The sequence below is a fragment of the Thamnophis sirtalis genome, unplaced genomic scaffold (assembly GCF_051295495.1).
Source record: "Thamnophis sirtalis isolate CommonGarterSnake01/CBP01778 unplaced genomic scaffold, rThaSir2_p1.2 scaffold_10, whole genome shotgun sequence".
NCBI lineage: Eukaryota > Metazoa > Chordata > Lepidosauria > Squamata > Natricidae > Thamnophis > Thamnophis sirtalis.
Genome location: NW_028261390.1, coordinates 40,827,081 through 40,848,058, shown reverse-complemented (window position 1 = coordinate 40,848,058; position 20,978 = coordinate 40,827,081). Strand labels below are relative to the sequence as shown.

At 38.5% G+C, this 20,978-nt stretch overlaps 1 protein-coding gene across 1 annotated transcript in view; it reads right to left on the bottom strand.

Moving 5' to 3' along the window:
• The window catches only part of NDNF (neuron derived neurotrophic factor), a 55,179-nt gene extending 38,761 nt beyond the window's left edge, over window positions 1–16,418 (bottom strand). Inside the window, exon 1 of the mRNA XM_087724433.1 lies at window positions 15,891–16,418. The gene's annotated coding sequence lies outside the window, so the exon portion shown is untranslated. The remainder of the gene's footprint in view (window positions 1–15,890) is intronic.
• Between the last annotated feature and the right edge of the window lie 4,560 nt (window positions 16,419–20,978).

The following is a 20,978-nucleotide window of genomic DNA, read 5'->3' as shown; positions in this document are numbered from 1 at the left end:
TGTTGGGGGTAGCAAATAGATCAATCACCGGCATGCCAAATCTGTCCACAATGTCCTGGAAGATCGAGGGGTGCAGTTGCCACTCGGCATTGTCTAGAACCTTGTGACTGAGCCAGTCTGCCTGCATGTTCGCCACCCTGAAATATGCTCCGCGGTAAGAGACAGCAAGTTCCTCTCAGCTCAGAGTCCCAACCTCATGGCTTCGTCCATGAGGGAGCGTGATTTGGTACACCCTTGGCGGTTGATGTATGCCTTTGCAGACACATTGTCCGTTAACACAAGCACATGTTTGCCCGCCATCCGTAGAAGGAATTGGCGGAGAGCCAGATGAACCGCCCTCAACTCCAGCCAGTTTATATTGTGGGAGCAGTCCACCTGGTCCCACTGGTCTTGTGCTGTGTCTGAAGGGTTGCACCCCAGCCGAAGAGGCTGGCATCTGGCGTGACAGTTAATGAGTCCTGGTCCTTGAAAAGTCGGCCCTTCGTGATGGCCTGAGAAGTCCACCACCTGAGGGAACGGGTGACCTCCGCTGGAACGCGCACCTTGGCCAGGGAACAGCTTTAGAGTCTCCTCTGAAAAGGCAAGAGGAACCATTGGAGACATCTGGAATGCAAATGCGCCCACGGAACAATTCCGATGGCCGACCCCATGGTCCCTAGTAATTTAGATGGGGAAGCCAAGGAACACCTGAGTGTCCTGTCCACCTGACCTGCCAAAGCCCTGAGAGAGTCCTGTCTCTCGCAAGACACGTAAACTCTGAATTCAGCCATGTTGATCAATGCCCCCAAATGCACCAACCTGGTGGATGGGTAGAAATGGCTCTTGGGAACGTTGATCAAAATCCCATGAGCCTGAAGGGCTTGGATAGTGGATGCCAGATCTCTCAGTGCCCGTCTAGGTGATGAAGATTGAATAAGAATATCATCAAGATAAGCCTGAATTCTAATGGGCACTTCCCGCTAATACTTTCATAAATACCCGGGATGCCAAGGATAGCACAAAGGGGAGGATAGTGTATTGGAAATGCTGCCCTAGATAGGAAAAATAGAGGAACTGCCTATGTTGGGGCAAAATAGGAATGTGGAGGTATGCCTCCATTAAGTCAATTGAAGTTAAAAAACCACCACGTCTGATGGAACCCAAAATGGAATGCAAAGAATGCATCTTAAAAAGCTTATAACAAATGAACCTGTTTAATTTCTTAAGATCCAAAATGGCTCTCCATCCCCCCGAGGCCTTAGGAATAACAAAGAATATGGAATAAAACCCCAGCCCGCGTTTGTCCACCGCAGTGGTGGGTTTCAAAAATTGTTCGAACCTACTCTGTGGGTGTGGCCTCCTTTGTGGGAGTGGCTTGCCACCCATGTGACTGGATGGGAGTGGAGATGAAGATGCCGACGACACTTGTCAGAACCACCTTAAATTACCTCACACACAGCACTGGCATGCATATGAATATGATGTAAACTTGTTTTTTAAAAGGCATCTTTGGTTTGCGTTAAAACAACTTCAACACACGCAATGTTCTGATTGCACCACAAACACAGTAGTCATCCTTACCTTTCACAGAGGCACTGAGTTTTATAAATATGAGCATGATAGTGTAGAATAATCATATCCAAGGACCAGTGGTGGGTTTCAAAAAAGTTTGGAACCTCTTCTATAGGTGTGGCCTGCTTTCCGGGTCCACTGGTGGAACCTCTTCAAACCGGTTCGGTAGATTTGACGAACCGGTTCTACCGAATAGGTGCGAACTGGTAGGAACCCACCTCTGGTCCACCGGTACCGGTTGAATCGCTCGTATATCGAGGAGATGTTGGATCGCCTCCTGCATGAGGTGTCTGCGAGCTGGGTTGGAGGAGACCTGAAGTTCCGGGGGGGGGGGTTGGAGATAAACTCCAGGGCAAGCCCTTCTCTAACGGTGGACCTAACCAAAACGTCGGGGGTAGTCGTATTCCACACATTAGCAAATAAGGCCAGCCTACTTCCGATGGGATAACTGGCCCCGGTGAGGCTAGGTTCTGCAATAATAATATCCTCCCCCACCCCAAAAGGGATGCCTGGAGGCCTTCCCCCATTGATACCAGTCAGGTTGTGCTCTCTGCCTGGAAGAGGGAGCCTGGCTCCCATAGTCCGTCCCCCAAAAGGAGGAACCATAGTCCTGGTTCCGAAAGGATGAACCAAAATCCTGGCCTCGAAAGGAAGAACGCCTGTGGTATGACACTGGACGATTGAAGCCCTTCTTGGGTGCTGAGGGAAGGACCTTCCTCTTTTCTTTCTTTTCCACCAGGTATGGATCCAATGCATCGACGAAGAGAGAACTGCCCTTGAATGGGGCAGAGGCTAGTTTCCACTTGTGGCGTGCATCAGCTTGCCACTGTCGGAGCCACAGGAGTCTGCGGGACGCCACCGAGGCCATGGCTCTGGCGGCGAATCTGGCGGAAGTTAGTGTAGCATCCGAAGCAAACTGAATAGCAGCCACTAATTTTGCAATGTCCTGGTGAGCGCGTATATCCGAGATAGGGATGCACCAAAGCAGGCATGGCTGGGGGAAGAAGGAGGCTGTGGTGGCAGCCCTGACTGCCCAGGCTGCCGCCTGGTGACCTCTCTGCAAAGTCAGGTCCGCCTTCTTTTCCTCTGGCTTTAGGACATCTTCAGGAGCCCGTGGCATATAAGCTGGTGTATAGAGGGAAATCTACAGTGGGGGTGGACAGAAACTGTGCCAAATCATTAGCGACATTAAAAGAAAATTTATCTGAGGCAGAGGGACTTGGTCCCGATGTGGGAGCCGTCCACTGCCTCTGAATCAAATCCACAAATATCTTCGGCATTGGTATGGTCTCGGCTGGAAGGACCTGTTCAGAATACAGGGATTCTGCACAAACAGTCATAGGCCGAGGCGTGGCCACTGCTGGTTGAACCCCAATTTTGGAGGCTGCCTTTGCTTTATACAGTAAAGATGGAAAAAGAGGTGAAGGGAAGAGGCTCGAAAAGGCTTTTTGATCAGTGTCCCTTCCCTCATCTTCTGAGAGTTCAGCCTCCTTGAGTTCTCCTTCCTCTGATTCAGAGGATTGGTCTTGATCCTCCTGATCAGAAACCACCGGGCCTGCAGGTATCCCCTCTGGGGCTAATGCTGGTGGTGCTGTGACTGGGGCAGTTGCTTGTCTCTGTGACAGGGCATCCCGTTGCTGCAGGCCTGCTGAGATGTCCTGTGATATGGCACTGGCAATGATGTCTTGAAAATTAGGCAAGAACATGGGATGTGCCTGGCCCAGGAGTGCAGTATTAGAGGTTGAAGGAAGAGAATCCAACCTCTGGACAGTAGGTGGCAGTATGTCCTCCCTGACAGGCAGGGAGACCTGAGGCTCCTGAGCTGGCCCCCAGATATTTGAAACATCGATGGGGAATATGGGGTTAAGGGGAGCCTCCCTATTCTGCCTGTTGCCAGGAGATAACAACGACAATTGCCCTTGAGGTTGCTGTGGCTTATCAGAGGCCTGGGAAGGGGAAGACTTCTTACTGGCTCCTTTTTTATGAATATGTTCCAGTGCTTTTTCTTTTCGTTTCTCATAACGAGAGCTGTTAGATTCTTTAGCCTTCTTTGCCTTTACTGAAGCCCTTATTGCTTTCTTGACAGTCGCCTTTGATCCCCCGCCTTCAGACATGGAAGGCTGGGGGAGGAATGAGGCACCAAAGCTCTCTCCCCAGACTGGGTGGTTTGAGGCTCCTCCGACCTCTCCGCCGCTGCAGGAGGTTCTGAGGCAATAGCGGCCGCCATAGCGCTCTGACAGTTATTCAAATGGTGGTTCGCGCCCTTTTCCAACAGTCGTGCCACCCGCTCAGTAAAGCTTCAGCTGAGAATGTGTATTGCCGCCGCGTCTCTCCCGCAGCACTGAGGCAAATTTTCTTTCTGTCTTCCACCAACTTTATGGGTCACTCCATGGCTGTTAAAGATAATTAACACCTCTCTTAGAACAGTCTCGGATCTGCCGCGGTTCACTGCTCAACTATCTGACAGGAGCGGTGGAGCGTATCCCTGGTGGGAGTTTAAATGGCCATCTGTTCACATTCTGAGCGGGAAGGGGCAGCAAAAAAGCCTCCAGCCGGCCTCCAGCTGGCAGCAAGAAACTGCCCCCTCCTGCTGGGTGCAAGTAATTAAGCGGCTTAGGCGAGGCGAGGAGAAGCCACTTGCAGTTGTTACAGCCACCTCAAATTTAAATTAGCCTGCGTGCCCTAAAAGGGCTTAGCGGCTCCGACTCACCAAGCGCTTGGATCCTGAAAGGTCCTTAATGCTGGGGTCAGCGATGGTACTATTTCCAAAAGGACAGGCCAATACTCACTAGCGGAATTTTACAGGTTAATCACAAGCTTTGACTGGAGAAAGACGATGACGCAGCCGTCCTCATCAAGGGACTGAGTCTAAAGCTGGGTCTACCTAGCAGGGGCGTGGTTAAACAACCTTATCAGACCCAGTCCTCGCAATGAGTGGATGAAGATTAACCCAGCCTAGATGCTGCCTCCACCACTAGGGAGAATAAATCGTTATTTATTTAACGTAATTTCACAAGTATGCATGTTTTCTATCTCTGTGGATCATATTTTATGTTTATTTATATCTTATTGAAAGTCTTAATGATAATAAAAACCATAGAAACTAAGCTAGAATTAAAATAAGAAAGGACCCTCAGGGCTGTCTACATTGCTCTTATTTTTCTATAGCAGGGGTGTCAATCTCTATTTCATTGAGGGCATCATCAGGCTTGTGTTTAACCTCTGGGGAGTGTGGCGAGGGTGGGTGTGGCCATCTTGACATCAGTTCTGTTGGGGTGCCTGTGGTGGCCCGAGCGCTCTGCCAGTGAAAATAGGCTCCTGAGCTCTGTTTTCAGCTGCGCCAGCCTCCTACAACCCTCTGCCGCACAGGGCCCTCCCAAGCTCTGTTTTCACTGGTATAGACACTGTGGGCCAGTCTTTGCTATGTCCAGGATGGCCTCATGGGCCAGATCTAAACCCCCCCTGGGCAGGATCCAGCCTGTGGGCATTGAGTTTGACATCCCTGCTCTATACCAATGACTGAACCTCAAGGGTTTAACTGTCTGTTAAAGTTCTGAAGTTTTCAGATGATACAACAATTATTGGCCTCATTCGAGACAGTGATGAGCCTGCATCTACTATAGATGGAAGATGGAACAACTGGTCTTTGGTGCAGCCATAACAATCTGGAGCTGAATATGCTTAAAACTATGGAGATGAGAATGGATATTAGGAGGAGCCCATCCTACTGTATTCGACAGGACAGTATCACCAGTAGAGTTTGGGGGTTCTATAATCTCCCAGGATTTTAAATGGACGCTTAACATTAGAACCATCATTAAAAAGACACAACAAAGAATATTCTACCTGTATCAACTCAGAAAGTTCAGACTACCCAGGAGCTGCTGATACAGTTTTACAGAAGAATTATTGAGCCAGTTATTTGTACTTCTATAACTGTCTAGTTTGTTATAGTAACCAAACAGGGCAGGTACAGATTCCAACTGACAGTCAAAACTACAGAAAGAATAATTGCAACCAGTCTGCCTTCTACAGAAGACCTGTATATTGCATGGGTGAGAAGGAACACTGAACAGTTATCTGCAGGCCCCTCACAGCCTGGATATAAACTGTTTCAACTCTTTCCCTTGTGACAGTGCCAAGACAACTAGATACGGGCACAGTTTTTTCCCTCATGCCATCACTCTGCTAAACACCTAATTCTCGGAGTTCTGTCTTTTGTGTGTGTGTGTGTGTGTGTGTGTGTGTGTGTGTGTGTGTGTGTGTGTTAACCCATACAGTGTGGCTGTAGTATTATTATTTATCCTTTTTATTATTATGTTTTACTTCCCCCTTTTATTGGTAAATTATTATTATTCTCTCTGTAGTTTTGCAAGAACACTGAGTGATTTTGTACTGAAAACAAATGCCATTCAGTTCAATTCAAATGGGAAAAAAGAAAAAACTAAAAGTGGAGAAAGAAAGAAAAATAGAATAAAAATAGCAGAAAAAAAATATAAACATATAAAGAAGTAACATCTGATCTTCCTCACAGTAGTTGTAAGTACAATTGTACCTTAACTTGTCTCTCTAAAGTTACATCATGACTCTTTTCTATTCTAATCAAAACCTTAAGTTCATTTCTATTCTTTTTGATGCAAAATTTCCATAAAAGAATTCCAGTCTCTAGGTTATATTTTCTCAAGGCAGATGGAACCATAGTGTGAAATTCTCTTTCTACAAAGCAAACCAACTTCTGATACAAGTCAATTGTTATTGCAATCCACAAATCAGCCAAATAAAACTCACTGCCAAAAGCAACTGCCATTAAGATGAACTTTTGCACAAACAGGTAATTGTATGTATGCATATATGTAACAAATGTGTAACAAAGAACTTGTTTTTGAGTACAAAAATGTACAATGTCATACCTTGTTTAAGTGTTTAGTTGTATTCATTACAGTTATTTTTCTACTTCTCCTTATTGAAATAATATATCCTAATTATTATTCCATAAAATATCATTAAATATAATTATACAATATTTTTTTATTTTTGTTGCGTATGTCCATTTATTATTTATTTCACCATCATCATTCTAGCCATCGTCTACCTACTGCAGGATGAAGGCTTCTTCTGTATGTTTTCAACCAATACTGTCTTAAGCTTTCTTTTGCCAATTTGGCCTGCAATACTTGCTGAGGTTGTCACTCCATCTTGTTTTAGGTCTCTTTCATGGATGATTTTTATCAAGTGGGCTCCATACTATGACTGCTATGTATGACTCCATCTGCCACCATTTCTTCTTGCCATGTGACTCTCCCATTTCCTTTTCAATTCTTTTCCAGTTTTGATAGCATTGGATATTTCCGTTTGTTCTCTAATCCATGTGCAGGTCTTTCCATCTTGTCTTGTATGCTGAGCATGTAACTTGCCATGACTCTGTGCACCACTTGTAACTTTTGCATTGATTGTAAAATTAGTGTCATGTTTCACTGGAATATGTTAGAACAGGAAGCACACACTGATCCAAAACTTTTCTCTTCAGGCATAAGGGGAGGTTATTCTTGAAAAGTATGACAAATGCCTGTCAACCACATTTAACATGCCGTTCAATTTTTTTTGTATCACTTGCATTATTTATTTCATCATACAAATATAATGGTACCTACAATAGCTCTTGCTAAAACAATGACGTGATTTATGGTAAACTCATCTTACTGATTTCAGTGTCAATTAATTACAGCTACTTCGTAACATTTCTTGGGGGAGCAGGTTTTTCAAATCGTAATAATAATAATTCTTAAATTGTTCCTTTAAGCAATATTTATTAGGCTTTTCTCACCCTTGTTTTTTTTTCTCTCTAAATGTTATACATCTTACTTTCTCCAGTTCTGAAGCATTTATATTCTGGAGTTCTGATTTCCTCCCCTGGGTTATTAAGAGCAAATCTCTGTAGTAATAGTTTACTGCAATCTTTTCAAATAATAAATCATTTTCTTGTGTTTTTTATTTTTAGTTTGAGTCTTTCCTAGTATTTGAACAGAGAGTTTAGAAATCATTAAATATGCTATCTGTGGATACAAAGGAATTTTGATTGAAAGAATGGTGACAGCAATACACTCATTTATAATCATAATAAAACCCCACGGATGAAAGAAGATTAAAAATGTTTTCTTTGCTTCATCAAGGCAAAGGAATTGTTTATATGTTCTCTTCAATATCAATTGCTATTCTTGCAGCTGTTCCTCATAAATACACATTTTTCTTAAAATTTATACTTACAATCTTCAGCTTATTTGCAGCCTGATTATATACAGGTTTATTCAAACATTTCTTTCATATAATTTATGCATGAAATTATATTTTTTAAAGTCATACTATGCACAACATTTTTTCTGAATTTAAACAAGCATCCTTTATTCAGCTGTTTTTATTTGGAGAAAAAACAACCATACAAATCTCAGACTAATTGTTTTTCTGCTGAAAAAAACTTCTTCCTAAGTGCTCTTTGCCATTAAAACTCTTCTAATTACAAAACATCTTTGAAGACAAGTAGGAAATAGTCATAATAGAAACCAGCAAAAGTTTCCATTCTAGAATTTATGTGGGAGGTATGGGTTCTTGTATATAAACACATACATGGGCACATTTGTATATATAGACAAATTTAAAACATCAAAATTTCTATACTGCACATATGCAGTTACAACAAGCATCGTAAACCAAAATTCTTTCCTATTCTTCTCTTATCAATGCTTTTTAGCGTAACATGACTACAAATCTGTCTTTATAAACACAGATAAACAGCGCATATGTTAATTTGATTAATTTGTGAGTTAACACTTCTACCTGAAATGACTGAAAAACTATGAAAAGGTAAAAAATGGACACAAAAAAGTAAGGAAAAGGAGTGTCCATGCAATAAAACTAACTTGTTTAAAAAGGCTAAAATGTTTCTGCTGACTTTTAAATCATCAGCTTTCCATTTAGTCAAGTATTATAATCATTCAGCTGTTTGTAAATTTATGATAAAGTATAGCACAGTACCTACTGACTCATTTGGAGAAACATTCAATTCTTTGCAAATTAACTGCTGGATTTAATCTGCAGTCATCTGAATCACACTAAATGAACTGAATATGTGCCCTTAAGGAGATATAATGTGAAAAACACTACATTAGAAGTGGAGCAGAAGAACATGGCCTATGCTTTGAATAGTGAGTAGGAAATTAATACAAAATGTTATTGTTGCTTTTTGTCTCATAGAATCAGTAGTTCTAGCTAGTGTCTCTTGTCTGCTTGTATACTTCCAATTAGAAAAAATGGATAATGTTGCAGGTAGTATTATTATTCTTTCGACTAAATTTAAGTAGACTGATAAAATATACCAAGCTCAGACATTATTTCCTATATTTAATTGTAACATCTACAATTTTATAATTAGATAATGTCTGATAAATAGGAGCAGATATGATAAAACCTCAATAGCTGAGTGAATGTGTACATGTGGCAATGAGGAAGTTGAAGATAACTCACATGTCCTGTCGTGGGGCAAGTACAACAGGGACATCAGATCAACATATATTCTCCCTCTATTAGAGAGTTTTCTAGAGAGGTCTCTAATAGATAATTTCTAGATGAACCATCTCCTCCAGGATTCAAATCCAGCCACCATTCATCCAGAAGCGAAATTTTTTACCGCTGCAATGATAATAAACATCTAAAGAACTAAAGATCCTTGTTCATATTACTACTTTGCTTAGTTATTTTCTAATAATTTTTAGAGAATGTATTTATTTTGATGTTTAACTTTTGTGCTGGTCTCTGACCATAGTGAAGATTGATTCTGCTAAATAGGAACTACTATGTATACTGTGTTAAGCTTCCAAGAAAAAGGCTAATATAAATCTAACATAAGTTTATTAATAAATATAAATAAATACCCTTCATTTATTTTAGTCTAGTTCACCAGGTTATAAAAATATTGTATTTGCTTAAAAGAAACTCTACAAAAATATACAGAAATGCAGAATTTCAAAAGATCTTACAATCACTGTTATATGGTACCAATTGTACAACTTCCAGAATTAAAGATAATGTATTATACATTACTTTAAAACTCCACTGTTTCTTATTTAAAACCAATGGATATATTAAATACTACTCAAGAAATAAATTTTCTTAAAATGTATTGCATTTGAAAAAAGAATTGTTTATTTCAATCATATTGTCCTATGGACTTATAGTCTATTATATGATTAGCACATGAAAAGTAATAGACAAAATTTACTTTATTTTCCAAAAGAATCCAAAATAGCTTCATATTGATACTATTCTTGTACATTTCATTAGAAATATTTCAATATAATCTTCTGTAAAGGTAACCAGAGTTACAAAAATACAATAATATAATACGTTACATTTGTATTTATATCTGTACCTATTTTTTCTCTTTTTAAGTGAAGGATGACACTATAAATAACTGTTTGATAATTAAATTAAGTTACATTTAAATAATTAAATTAAGCTTTTGAACTGCAAGATTAAAAGCAGTCCTTTCAAAAAAGTCATGCAATTTTTAAAAATAATGAAAAAAAATGTAATGCATTTAAATGAATGCATAAACAAGGCATACTTTTCTCTCCAAAAGCTGCACTGTAACTGAAGCTAGAATTCAGATGTTCTGAGGTTAAAGCTGTCACTTCATTCCAAGAAGTTGCTAGCACCACAGATTGAATCTGGCCTTACTTCATCTCAATTTAAGTTAGATTTTTGGACTGTTTTCCCTAGCATGTCTTTTAAAACTAATAGCCAAGTCTAAAACATTTTTTATCTGACCTTGAATATAATTACAAAATGAAATTGTTGATTATGTTTATTAAACAATTTACACTTTTTAAAAGGGCAGGACAGATTTGTAAACACACCAGCATCATTTGTTTTGAAAAGACTTTTGTATTTAAGATACGTGTTTTACATGGAATTTATAGGATTATGATCAAATCATTCTTTTTTAAAGATAAGAACCATATCTAAAACATGGATTTGCACTAATTTATTAAAGATTTAAAGATTATCTTCAAAGCTGCCTAACACTTAAATCAATTTAAAATCTTTTTTTTTTTGCAAAAGGTAACTTCTGATAAATGCTTACCTTCAGTCACATAACAGATACTGCAAATATGTGTGTGAGTGCATGTAAATACATTTACAGATATCAAAATGTAAGTCAAATTAAATGTTATCTACTTATAATGAAATGAATGTGTAACAAGTAATTCCAAATCACTTTAGTATAGATTGACATATAATTCAATGAAAAATCTAATGTATTTTTTTAAATGTAATGTATTTTTCTAGGCACTTAGACAATCATGCACGTCTTAATTTATCATATGATGTCAATAATACATCAAAATATTAATTGAAAAAAATTATCCAGAACTTTTCAGTCTATTATAATATGAAGTGACATAAAGAAACATACTGAACATTAGTGACAAAAAAAAGAAACATATTGAACATTAGTGACAACTAGAAAAGCGGTTATAAATTTGCTATAAAGTAACAGATAATCTAAAGCATAGAGAAAAGTTATATCTTGGTGTTTAATTTCTTTCCAACACTATTAACAATAAAAGTATCTAATGTTAGTTTAAGTCTAAGCATAAAGGAAACTTTTATTTCTACTTCCAGTTATTTCTCTATTAATATCTTAATCTGACTAATAGTTACGATACTGCAGACATACATACCTATAATAATTCTTGCATTATTTACCTTCATATAATAGGCATGTCTTGATTTAATTATTATATTAATCCTTTTTTAATGTTATGCCTTTGAGGGACAGTTACTCCAAATAATAATAATATAGCAATAGCATCAAATAGATCACATCAAATAGATCACACCTTTGTTAAGTAAATAGGCAACTGTCCTCTGACCAGTTGGCACAAACTGAAGGACTAAAGTATAGGAGGGCAAGGATTTCCATTCAGACTGAACAGCAAGAATCAAAATGGCAGCCCTAGATCTAAAATTATAATTGTCAAATATTTTTAATTTTTATAATAGTAAAACATAATTAGCATAATTTAATAGAAACATAACAAGTGGCACAACTAAGATAATACATAATATGTTATTATAATAAATGCAATAATTAGCTAAGACTGCTCCAAAATTTGAGAGAGAAATCTTTTCAAGCTCTATCTAAAGATATCTAGTTTGACCCTAAGATGTTTTAAATATAATATTTATAATCAATAATAATCATACAATTAATGTAGACTATAAAGCACAATACCTCTTCAGTGGCTCCTAAAATAGAAATTTGTGTGTGCGTGAATGTCTATGATTATGTAGTAAAAATTAAGAATCTATAAGAAATATTTCCAAAGTTCTGCAGGTTTTGTAATAAAAAGACAATATAAAAGAAAAGTGATTGTATGCCAATATCAAATAATATTTTTGCTTCACAAAATAAAAAATATTCTAGAAAGATTTCAGAACTAAAATATGCCCTTCAGATTAGCCCATATTTCAGTTCATTATCATTATAAAAGGAGAAGAAAATGCCAATAATCTTTAAGATATCATTTTTTTAAAAAATTCTATATATTAAAAATGTCATTTTAAAAAAAGAGTGGGAAGGGTTCAAAAGAATATTTCCTGTTAGGAATATGGCAGATTAACAATGATAAATCATTGATATAAATGAGTATTTATTTTACAAGACCCATTTATGATAGGAACATTAGACAATTACATGTACATGCATTTCTAGAAATGTAAGTTTTACCCTATAAGTTAAAAACAGCTGCATCATAAATGCAATATTGTAATGAACTACTACAAGTTGATACCAGAAATGTAAGAAAAGAAGATGAAACTATTAGCCATTGTTTCATTCAGTGCAATTGTCTTTGAATGTTTATAAGATAAAGCTACTGCAAAACAAGGTTCGATCCTGCAAAGGTTTTAATGAGAACCAGGCATTAGGAATCAATCTGCATCAGTACTTCTTTGCCTTCCAAAGAATTATCACATCCAATTCAACATACTAGTTTTAACATATAAATCTCTAAGTGATTTGTAATCTCAATAAGATGGAATGTATCTTCTTGTGTGGACCTGTTTGGTCTCTTTATAATCTTCAAAAGGTTTATCTTTTTCTTTCTATGGCCCTCAGTAAAAAGTTTGAAAGTGGCCATGGAATAAAATGTCTTTTCATTATGGTCACTTTGGTTTTGAAATGCCTTTCCTTTACACTTGCTACTCCTTTTTGGTGCCAAGTGTCCTGTTGTCTAGGTTTTATTACTAATTCCTGTTTCTGATGCCTTATATAGTAATATATAATTTTACGTAATAAATAATAGTTTTATATAATAAATGTTATGCAATAAGTGATGTATTTTAGTGTCACTATTTTGATATCTTCTATCAATCTTGTTTCTACATGCTGTTTCTAAAATGTGGTTTCTATTGTTTTAATTTTATTCTAATTTCTTCAATGTCCTTGTATTTGAAACATCTGGGGGGAAATAATAAATATTAATAAAACGTACCTTCGCAATCTGCATTAAGTGACTATACAGGTTGACTCTATATTCACATTAATATCCTTGACAGTTGAATTATTCAGTTTTCTGACTGCCTCTTCTAATATGCATTTCAAAATTATTCTAGTTTTCTAACAAAAAGCAGGTTTAATATTATAGAATTATCCTGTATTTCTATTAACTTTTGTCTCTAAATACATTTCTGAATACTTCTTTAATGTCATATAATATTAGACATGCGACTAAGACTTACACGTTTACTCAGAAATAAAACAGCTGTGTTCATAGGACTGCAGTCTAAGACCTGTTTCAAAGTAATCCTGTTAACAGTGCCACTTGTTTCTGAGCAGACATGCAGTCAAATATAGATTTATGTGGAAAAAAATCTGAGATAAAATCTGATGCCATCAATTTTCGTTCAGTTATCAAGATTAAAAAAGGGAAAATATAAGCCAATCAAATGAATCTGAAATCATTTTTACAGAGTTGAGCACAGAAAGTAACCAACCAAATCCTTTAAAAAGATGTTATGATTGCAATTTGAATCTGTATTACCATTATAATTCCCTTTCAGTATTACTGATTCAGAATTAAACAGATTACTTTTTTAAAATAATTTTTATTGTTCAACTATATTATTCAATGAAAATGTCACATACTCAGGTTGGTGCATTGTTTGTTTTTAAAAAGTGGTAAAAGAATAACAATAGAGCTGAAAAGCTACAAACAGATCTTCTGTTCTCTATCTTAGCCCATCTTTCCACTTGTTTCTAAGACAGCATTATCTCTCCACCCCTTCCCCATTTTCAGTGGTATTGGGAAAATATTGCACTGATCTGCATAACTAACTTATCTATCTTGAAGAAAATTATGATACAGTAATAATGGAAGTATTAAATAGTACAGTAAGTATATATTATTTATAGATTAAAAAGTTCTATTTACAAATAACGAAGATATGTTTCATAGCCATGCTTTCAATTCTATTAACTAAAATGTCTAATACAAACCAATATAATCAATTTTCACTTCTTCTACTAGCACATGTTCAATTACTTTGCTTTATTCTGACAATTTAAAGCAGGGTTATTGCCAAAATCAACTGCAAGGCTATTCCACTAGAATTTCCAAAAATGCATAAGTGAAAACTATTTTAAAATCATCTAGAAAAGCCTATTTATTTCTTCGAATGTATGCTTAATAATAAATAATCCTACACAGCAGGTCTGTTGAAAACATGACATATTTTTAAAGAAAATATTTTATTTTATTTTTATTTCATATTTGCATTTTGGTTATGTGTGTGTGTCCCCAACTGTTACTGATATTTGGAAAAGAAAATTTACATCGCTGAAACTATTCTGACTGTTTTTAAACAACTGATTACACTTCAGCTTGATAGTTTAGATTTTGGTCAGGCTGTGATGATGATTTAGATGGAGGCAAGTGCCAGTATTCAATATCCTCTAAGTAGTTAGGCTGCACAAAACTTGGGAAGAAAGTAACTACATTCATAGATGGAATGGTAAGCACTTACATTAGATATAAAGGTCACTCTGCCTCTTATCTCTCTCTCTCTTCTTCTGGCTTATTCTGCATTTCTTGCTTTCCCTTTTGCAACAACGTGCTAAATGCAAACCTGCTGCTGAGTCTGGTTGTATTTTGAGAAAAAACTTTACAGTAGAAATAATAAATGGTTGACCGTAGGAAAGGACATGTTACTGTTGGATTGAAAGAAAACTAATATAAAAAGCAAACATTCCATGCACCAAAAATGAAAAGCTTTTAGACAGGAACCTTCTACAAACTCATTGCGGTCTGATAAGTCTAATAGGGAGCTTTTGCTCAGTTTCTCATGTGTTACATCAAATAAACCACAACTGGACAGAAAGTAAGTTTGGACTGAAGGGAAATAATGAAACCTTGTTGAGTGACTGCAAAGTTGAATCTCCTTGAAACAGTCCCACACTACCAACTGGCAGAGGAAAAGATGAACTCTGGGTTGTTCCTTCTCTTTCCTTCCCAGTGGCAGGCACACTGTTGTTAGGGAAAGGATAAACATCCCAAGTGAAGACTATCCGGATTAAGACTGGCAAGGCAGAATTGTCTCATCAAAAGATTGTGGAAAGCCAACAAAAACCGCATGGACATAAAAAAAGAAACGGTGCTACCCTGCGATTGGGGAAAACAACAACAACCAGGCTTCATAAAACTTTATAGATTTAAATTCCGAAGAGAGATCAGACCTTGTCTATCAAAATTAGACTCTCCTTCTTTAGAGCTGATGCTCAATCTTTTTCGGAGTTATGTGCTGGGCAGTCCACTACGGCAAACCACCTAATGAATTGGTTGCCATTATAAAACTGAAGAAGGTGGAGAAAAGAAAGAGATGAGAGAGAATAGCCATGATGTATTTACAAGTTTCCAAAGATGCTGCATCTTTATGTCTCACCCGCGCACAACCTCTTAGGATTCTGCAACGCTTCTAACAACTTCCTGGAGTGCCTCTCGGGGCAGTCTGGGCAGGGCTCGAAGTCTTAGCCGAAGCCCAGATTTCTCTCCGTGGACTCTGGAGGGAGAATCAGGAGCGGAGCTGACCTGGCTCTCCTTACGCACCCAAAGCCACCCAATAGTAACGTCAACTATTCTAAAGCACCAGCGAGACCCCGTCCAAAGGCTCAGAATTCCCTAGCGCCCAAGCCAGACGACCTGGGGTAGTCCAGAGGCTTCTCTGCTATTGTTGAAGCCCCCCCCCCCCCAACACGGCGAGCCGTTGCCCGGCATCCCGCTTACCTGAACGGCCAAGCCTTGTTTGGCCCGCGCCAACCTTGCCCAAAGTTCGTCAGGCGATATGAGCCTTGGCTCGGAAGGAGGACCGAGCTCGCCCGAAGCTCCTTGCCTGCCAAGAAACAGCGGGACAAGTCCACGAAAAGACTTCCTTCCGAAGTCCGTAGCCCCCGCCGCCACTTGCGTCGCACTCGGCCGCTAGTTGGCTTTGATTTAGTTCTCCTTTTTTGTTGTTGTTTTCAGCGGGCAGAAGGAGGGCAGGCGAAGGCTGCTTAGATTGTTTCCATTCTTCCAGCGAGGAAAACTCTCCAAAGGCGAGAGAAAAAGAGAGAGACTGAGGCGAAATTGGCGCTGGGAGGGGAGAGGAACTCTTGGGGAGCCCGAGAGCGACGGCCAGCAATTGAGTTTATTTTAACGTTTAGGCCAGTCGGGAGCGAAAGGCGTTTGTCCGCGCGAGTCTTAGTAATTCGCTGCCTGTCCGGCTGGTTGAGTTAGACATGTGGTGTTCGCCCTGAATGTCACTTGAGCGCGGCGTGCAAGAGAGCCTCTCCCCCACCCCCCCACCAAGCCCAGGCACAGCCCCCTGCTGCTCTTCCTCCCCGGCCCGTGGTAACCACACACGCTCCCTCGCGCACACAGCGCGCGCAGGACCGCCGAGCACCAACCAGGCGCCTGTGCAATGCCCGGCGATGTCCCGTCACGGGCACTTTTTCTCTCCCGCGCCAGTTGTCTCGGGGGATAGCGGGGGGTGGGGGTATGGAAACGCAGCCCACCCCGCACACGTTTGTAGGCGTGCTTACCTCAGACGGGAGGAAGAATTCTTCAAAGCCTTTCTTAAGCTTTGGGGAGGAAATATTAGTTTTATCTCTCACTAAAAAGGTTCTTGTAGTGCCTGCGCTAAGTTGCTCCTATGCCAGTCTTCTGGCCCAGTTGCAAGCAGGTGTTTTAAGATATATAACCAACCGAGGGATATGCCGGCCCAGGACATGAAGAGTTATTATGGCTACAGGACTGAAGCGCAGTACAAGCCAGCATTTTTAATTACACTTGCATCTGATCAAGCTGCTGTGTTTCTCTTTTCCCCTTCATTAACAACATCATATTGATTTTAATGATGAAGGAAATTCCTGTCCTGTTCCTCTTCAGTGCTGATCCATGGTGTGTTTTTGTTTTTTTTACAAGGAGATGCCAGAAAAAAGATCTGGGACTTGGCCATTTCAAACTTGGCCAATTCAACGAACAAATAACTGAATTGTTATGCTGAACACCTGGAACCTACAGTCTTATCATTTTCCATTTTAAAATTAAAGTGATCAGCAAATGGGGGGAGATCAACATTTAGGAATCAAATTAGATTATAAACATGAGATAACTATTTCACCAGGTTCCATGAAACTACTCAATGTAAGAGGTTTAATATCTTTCACCTAACAGAACTCAATATAGGCAAGCCTATATTATTACAGCTAATTTTATCTCAGTAAGTCTTAAAGCCAAAATTTGTTTAAAATAAAATATAAAGCCCAGACTATGACTTTGCATAGCCTCAAACAGTAAGATAATTGACAAGCACTAAACACAAACAAAATGTTTATGCTTGTGTCATCCAGTTTTTACTGCAAGCACTTTTCAGTCCAAACAGAAACAAAGTCATTATTAGTGCCACTCTACTAGCAGTTTTATAATTTCAAATATTCACACTCAGTGTCAGAGAGAAAGAAATAACTATGACACCAATACCTGGTATCCCAAGTCTGCAAGGTAACACAATGCTGTCATAGCAAAATAGACCATATATTGGAAAACCTTTGCTTTGTGACGTGTTATGAATTAGTGTTTCTTAAGTATCACATTTTTATTAAATTATAAGACATTGTAAAATACAAAAGCAAATAATAAGACAATGAGGGGAATCGAAAAGGGGAAGAAAAGTGAGAAAGGATAGGGAAAGAAAAAGAAGCATTGACTTCCAACTCTCTCTGTTACAGTAGAATAAGGCATTAACAACAAATCACAGCTTTTTGCTTTTCCATAGTAGTATGAATAAGTCATTTCTATAAAGATCTATCAATCTAATCTGGAATGCCCAAAATCAAAATTTCACTATTTTCCACATCAAGCACAAAGTTCAGAAGCGGTTTCCATCAATCAAAGTAGTCAGTTTTGCCATTTCAGCCAACTCCAATCAAAGTGTCCTTCCGTTTTTGCGCATACAATAGTCTGTCAACATATAGATTAACAAAGTTCCAAATTTTTTCTCCAGTTCTTTTTCCGTTAAACCCAAGAGGAAAAGTTCTAGTTTCATTTTTATCTCCATTTTCAGGATTTTCCGTAATAAGATATGAATCATAATCCAAATTTTTTTTTTTTTGGTTTATCACATGTCCACCATAGATGGTGAAAAGTCCTTTCTTTGTTTTTACACTTCCAACATACATTTGACATACATTTATACATCTTAGATAAGTTATCAATTGTTAAATGCCAACAATACATCATCACCGAGGTGGCGCAGTGGTTAGGGTGCAGTACTGCAGGCCACTTTAGCTGACTGTGATCTGCAGTTCAGCGGTTCAAATCTCACCGGCTTAAGGTCGACTCAGCCTTCCATCCTTCCGAGGTGGGTGAAGTGAGGACCCGGACTGTGGGGGCAAGTTGCTGACTCAATTTGCTAAAAAATTTGTAAACCGCTTAGAGAGGGCTGAAAGCCCTATGAAGCAGTATATAAGTCTAATAAATAAATAAATAATAAATAAATAAATAAATAAATCTTACATAAATTCTCTTTTAAATTATAAAGGTAAATGTTCACCACACACATATGTGCTAGTCGTTCCTGACTCTAGGATGTGGTGCTCATCTCCGTTCAAAGCCGAAAAGCCAGCGCTGTCCAAAGACGTTTCCATGGTCATGTGACTGCCATGACTAAATGCCAAAGATGCACAGAACGCTATTATCTTCCCACCAAAGAGGTCCCTATTTTTCTACTTGCATTTTTACGTGCTTTCGAACTGCTAGGTTGGTAGAAGCTGGGACAAGTAACAGAAGCTCATCCCATTACGTGGCACTAGGGATTTGAACCACCAAACTGCCGACCTTTCAATCAACAAGCTCAGCGTCTTAGCCACTTAGCCAACCTTGTCCCTGTTTTAAATTATAATTTAATGTAAATTTTAAACATGTTTTCCCCTTTGTTCAAATATCACATTATATCCAAATTTCCTTTTCCACTGAATCATACAATGTTTCACATGTTCATTTTCCACATTCAATTTCAATAACATTTTATAAATTTTAGCAATAATATGTTCATCATTACCACATTTCCAATTCACTTTAGTGTTTCTTTACCAATATTACTTGGCTACTTCGTGAGATGGTCTGTTGTATCACCTGTAAATCTTCTGGAGCAAGGTTTTGGTATTGTGCCATCATCATAAAAAGTGGAAACTCTTTTTAAACTTCTCTTAGCTGTTATAGCAGGTGTGTTTATTGCTAATATCAGAAAATGAAAGGAAAAAAATGAAATTGTATTCAGGGCAATGTAAATTAAGCTTTTAATGATTTCTTTGTTGTTGTTCCGTCGCTAAGTTGTTTATGACTCTTCACAAGCCCACGGGCCATAGCACCCTATATACCACAGTTCTCCAGTGAAGGACACCATCCTTCACTGTCTCCCAGACTCTGCCCAAACTCATGCCTACTGTGCAGGGGTGGGTTCCTGCCAGTTCTAACCTCTTCTATAGAAGAGGTTCCACAAATCTACAGTGCCATTTAGAACCGGTTCCAGCTCCCTTCCCCCTCCCGTCCGCACATCATCAAGATGAAGAGCGAGAGGAGGAATTCTGGGAGTTGAAGTCCATAAGTCTTAAAGATGTCAAGTTTGAACACTCCTGGAGTTTTTTTCTAAAGGGTTAGGGGTGCAAGGGTCTTGTAACTTGACAGCTTTAAGTCTTGCATGCTTCAAGTGCCAGAGTTTCTGAACCAACATTTTGATTGCTAAGCAAGAGTGTTGTTAAGTGAGTTTCACTACATTTTACAAGTTGGCCATACCCACCCAGTCACATGGCCGGCAAGCCACTTCCACCCGGTCACATGGCTGGCAAGCCATTCCCACCCAGTCACATGGCCGGCAAGCCACTCCCACAAAGCAGACCACACCTACATATGAGGTTCTAAAAAATTTTGAAACCCACCACTGCTACTGTGTCAATGGTAGTATCTCATCTTCTGCTGTGCCCTTTTCCTTTTGCCTTCAATTTTTCCCGAATCAGGATCTCTTCACATTTGGTAGACAAATTATTTGAGTTTCAGCTTCGGTATCTCATTTCTAGTTGCATAAATATATAATTTGCATGTTTCAGCCACAAAACAGATAGGTGTTTGTTCTGTTTATATGAGCAATACATAAATGGAACACATATATAGAATTGCTTTAACTATGTAAGAAAAGTATTTGTAAAATAAGAATTCTCAGCTCATTTTGAACAGTTTGAACAAATTGCATTGTAACAAATGTACTAAGTCATCTGAAAGCAAATTTTAAAAGTATGTTTTTCATGGTATATGTACATATGTACTGTATAACACACACACACACACACACACATAATTTATGATTTCACATTCAGACTACCTCTAGTTACCATCATAGGAAAAAACCTCAACTTCAAAATATTTTCCAAAAATGCTAATTTCTGCAGATTTTTCCAGTATTATCATTATATTTTTCTAACGTAAGTAGAAGTTGGCAAAATGACTGGAAAATTATTACAAATGGACATATTTGCTATGAAGGAATAGTAAGGTGGAATAGTATATGGTCCGGTATATTCGTAGAGTAAATATTTCAGAGTCTGTGTTATTCGTGCATCTATGTGTTATTCATAGGATTATTTGCAGTTCTGTCAACCCCTTTCCTTTTCGTCATGTCATTCCCCATCACTCTCCAACTATCTTAAGTTTTGCCATTTATTTCTCACTTATTTGGTTATTAGGCAATAGAGGCAACAGCAGCAGAGACCACAGCAACCTTAGATTCAAGAGTTTTCCATCTTTCCTGTTCCTACTAGAATATAAAAAAAAATGTAACAT